The following is a 5,110-nucleotide window of genomic DNA, read 5'->3' on the forward strand; positions in this document are numbered from 1 at the left end:
TACTGAAAGGAAAACAGAACTCATTTGGTGGTATATCTTCTACATTTGTCTACAAACCTTCAGTGAGTCCATCTGCTGTGCATTATAGCATTGCTAAAACACACATGCATTTACGTTCCAGTAGAAAGTAGTCCCCTTGAATCAATACTGTTTGTTATTTATTCCTGCTGTCTTACTCTTTGTATTTTACTCCTGCACCATCCGTAATGTTGCTGTGCTTGCACAAGGACAGTAAAGGGCTATTCTATTCTATTCTATTCCATTCTTCTCAATGGCCGCTTTTTGCAACTGCAAGTTTTGCACTGAGTGAGCAGAAACAGTCTTCTAAGATGAGTCCATGCAGCCCTGCAGAGTCCTTACTTCTGCCCACCTGACTCTCACTTGGACCTTTCTCAAAGGACTCCATCGGCTGTTGTTGTGTCAACGCTCGTGAACATCTTCCGATGGCTTTCTGGCATTCGAATCGTCTCAAGTCAATTGGAGCCTCAATCGGAACTGTCACCGCAAGATCTGCGTTTGGCTTCAGCGCTTTGCGTGGTTGCTGACCTGAAGTGTATTTGCTGTTGTTGTCGTTCACGTGCTGTCAGTCACTCAATCACCTTTGGCCTCAGGACATTTAATCTGAACAGCAGAGGTGGAAAGACAAAAGTATTCTACTCCAGTAGAAGCACTATTACTCCAACATTAACCTCCTAAGACCCGAACTCTTTCATGGCATGCATTTTTAATTTCTCTTTGCTATTTGAGCTGATTGGGACCTGATGAGTGTAAAAACTAAGAATTACCAGATATTTTTATACATGATTTTTGTTTTGTGGAAAAAAGAGATCCACAAATGAAGACATTCATTTTAAATTTCTAGAGAACAGTGGCAGTATAATGTCCTCATAAGTGGAAATCAGGCTCTTGTAGAGCAAAATTTAGCATTTTGGTCAAGACAACCCAAAATGTGTTGTCTACATATGTGGACGTCAGGTCCTAAGAGGTTAAGAACAATCAGTGCTCTTATAAATGGGCTTCAGCAAACGGAAAAAGTAGTTTAATTCAACTGTACTCAAAGTATTGCCTTTTTTAAACAGGATAAGTTGTGGGGGGAGAGCATGTGAATGTCAGATTGGTTGTTTGTGAATTTTATCAAAGGACTGGAAATTTCAGTGTAGGAACTCGGGAATACACGGCCATGCAGGACACTTGCAATACTTTGGAAGGTCATTTCAGTGCACGCAATCCCACAAAACTGGGTGTCACAAACCACACAAATGAGGCATCGACTGGATTCTGTAGAGCATCCTTCTTCTTTTTTTTTCTCCTTGCTTCGGAGAGCCGTGGCCGCGGGCTTGGTCTCAGTGCAGCAGCTAATCAGGAAAGCAGTGTCAGCTGGACTCGGCCTGTTTACAGGAAGCAGACACAAAGAGACGTTGGCAAATGTCATGCACAAATATGTGCTGAACGTGTGGCAGAGTGTGGAAATTGTGACCGTTTCACACGAGTATCAAACAAATAAGTAAGCGTCGGAGGCTCAGGAACTGCTTCGCGCTCCTCATTGCCACGTCATGCTTTGACACTCAGACGTTGACGCTGAAGTCTTCGCCCGTCTCCTGTAGGATTCTCTAAACAGCTCAGCATGTGTACGCTGCATTCACAGAGACCGGACTGAGATGTGACGCTGAAGTCTTCTTTGCCCGAATGGGGACTGGCTGTATTTGGGTCTGGCAATGAGCTGCCATTGAGGATTCAGTGTGAATAAAAGTTCTCAAAAAGCAGCGTGTTCAGCCAGGGGAAATGGACAAAGACCCCCACCAATCAGGTTCATCATGAGCTTGCCAGCATCTGCCTGTGGCACACGTCTGAATGCTCTCGCTGCCATCACACCGCTGGTGCCGTTTGCGTGTGCAGGGGTTTCCAGTGGTACCAGGGCTCAGTCATTTAAGTCATTTAAGCCGTCTGCTGGATGTCTACCCTGTGAATGCAATGTGTCCATCCCTGTGCAAATACACACACACACACACACACACACACACACACACACACACACACACACACACACACACACACACACACACACACACACACACACAAATGCAGGGGGAGCCTGGGAGACCCAACCCTATCCCATCCGTGCGCCTTACGGGCTTTCCTCCCCTTGCAGGTGAATATGGGATTGCGTGGACTGAAATGACCTCCCAAAGTATCGGAATCAGCATGGCCATGTTTTCCTGAGCTCTGACTGTATTTGCCTTCCTTTGACTAAAATCACCAACAACCAATCTGAAAGCTCAGTCCTCTTGTTAGCTGTCTGCCATGTTCTACTTCAATGTGCCCCAGTCTGCCGTAATTCCAAAGCCACGGTGACCTGTGAGGGAATACCTATTGTAACCACTGATCTCTCTCTCACACACTTACACACACTTAGACACACAGTTTGCAAAGAGAAGGCAAAGGAAACAAAAACATAACAACAAAAACAACAACAAAAAGCAAATGCAGAGAGTTGACGTTCTTCTGACAACAGTGGGAAGGCAGCGTAACGAACTCTGCCGCATTCATGACAAGTTAGACCAGAGAGTCAAACATCAGACCCAGGGGCCAGAACAGGCCCATCACAGATTCCAGTCTGGCCCACTGAAAACTGAGAAGGGATGCATAAATGTGGGACTTTTCACTGGATTTTTTTCCCGTTCCACAGCTTACAGAGCTCCTCCACAGCCACGCACAGCACACTTGAGTAAAGGAGTCATGGGTCATGAGCAACCAGAACTTTGTCTCTAATGTTGCGCCTGTAGTTTGTGCATTGTGAGCCGAAAGACTGGCGCTTGTGTTGTGTATAAAGAGGCAAATCACAACAACAGTTGCCTGAAGGTGCTTTCTGTTGTAAAGTACAGCCATACAATTATCCACAGAAAACAGAGACAGCCCCAACAGTCATATTACACCTGTCCCTAATCACCATCACCACCACCTATGAGCGAGTGCTTTGGCGACATGTGGGAAGGGAAAAACTCCCTGTTAATAGGAAGCAAGCTCCAGCAGAAACCGGCTGAGGGAGGGGGAGCATATCCCAAACTATATGCTTTGGACTGGGGAGACAGATACCCTCTCTGCCTTTACCATCGTGCCTAAAACTTGTCTTTTTTGACAAACTGGAAGCTGGCCCCACAGAAGAGGGGCCTGTAGGCTCTGCCTCCTTTCTACTTTTACATACATGTGTGACATTTGCAACATGATATTTGAGATAGTCATTCCAGATCATCTGACAATGTGGGACAGCCTCTAAACTGATTAAAATATGTAAGTCAATCATTTATTTGGCAATTAAATAAAAGTATAGTTTAAATATGTGCTTTGAAATTATGTTTCTTTTTTTAATTTAATAAGTTAATTTCAGTAGTGACGTACTTCAAATCAGTTATGTTTAGAACATTAATACAATTATGGGAACGATACATTAAGGAGGTTGATTCTTCTTAAGATACTCAAACATTTTTGTTAAGCCCCCTGCACGTGCATTTTTGCACACACATAACATTCAATGTGCATGTGCAGAGTTTGAGATTTAAAAAGCTGTTTGTTTTATCAGGAGTTCTGCTTAAAAGAAGCAAAATTGTACATGATTTAAATATGGCCAAACTCCCATTCAAGTATTTGAAAGGGAAGGATGTCAAACTTGTACAGACTTCAGTGTCAAGCTGATGTGAACTTCATACTGAGGATTTTTACTGGTCATGAGAGCCGGATCTCCAAACCACAGACCAAACGACTGTTTTCAGTGGAATTGCCCACAGTGTCCAAGCCAAAAGGCTGGGAGCATTCTGCTTATTTTCTAACGCTCATTGTGCACCATAAATCTGTCACCCAGGCTAATGTATGCAATACACTTTTCCTGCTCTTGAAGGAAAAGTGTTGGCAGATAAGGTCTGAACTGTAGTTCATGCCATTGTGCACCCACCTACTTTATTTGGCGTACACAAACACAACCTTTGACCTTCACACACCTTACTTACTAGTCTTGCTGTGACTCCAGCTTCTTCCCTGAGATGACATGCAGGTTGTTGTTTTGGCACGGTGGAGATCAATTATACGTCAAAGATAAGCAAAGGCAAGACTTGCATGGGGAGCTAAACATAACAGCCGTACTGGTTTAGTGGTTTTTAATCTTGAACATTTGAGCCTCTGAAAATTGTTCCAACTAAAGCAGGAGCAGTGCACCTGGTATATCAAGGTCAGTGTTCAAGGTCAATATGTATGTAGGGGCAGGGATAGCTCAGTAGGTAAAGTGGTCGCCCCATGATCGGAAGGTCGGCGGTTCGAATCCACTTAACGGCTACCCTGAGGTACCCCTGAGCAAGGTACCGTCCCTACACACTGCTCCCCGGGCGCCTGCTTAGTGGGCTGCCCACTGCTTCACTGAGTGAATGGGTCAAATGCAGAGAAAAACAAGTAATTTCCCCATGGGGATCAATAAAGTATCCATTATTATTATTATTATTATAGGCATACATTAACCAAACCTACACAAAAAACTGTACCTTGTGCTTGTCCAATAGAATTTAATTTAATAAGTGCACTAAAACCTGGCTCTCGATCTTGATCTCTGCTCTGCAGGAAAGCCTACATTACATTTCAATGTAAGACAATCAGTTTTTTTTTTTTTTTTTATCACAGGCAGGCACGCAGGCATTAAAAGCAGACTGTTTTAAGGCTTCAAGTACTGCTGGAGGGGACCAAGGATTAAAACTACATAGTTGTACTAGCACATGTTGCTCTTCAGTGTATTGTCAAATATATTTCAGTGTCATTTTATGTTATTATTTATTTTTTCTTTACTAAATGGCATTGTAGAAGGTAAAGTCACTCCACTTTTTATTTTGATTAAGGCATTTTTAGTCTGTTTTGGGCTTTACAAGCTGCTGTCATGCAAATACGGGGCTTCATGTAAACATATGCTGCAGATGTGTAACGCTAAGGGTTTGTTCAGCACTATAAACACGTGCAAAGCCTGTTATTTCCATCAGAACCCTCCGTGTAACTGCGCGGGTCTCGGTCCATTTGCGTCGCCAGTGCGGTGCAGCTTTAACCGGTCCGTCATGCCTTGCGGTGTCCTAGTTCTGTT

Source organism: Rhamphochromis sp. 'chilingali' (assembly GCF_963969265.1).
Source record: "Rhamphochromis sp. 'chilingali' genome assembly, chromosome: 7".
NCBI lineage: Eukaryota > Metazoa > Chordata > Actinopteri > Cichliformes > Cichlidae > Rhamphochromis > Rhamphochromis sp. 'chilingali'.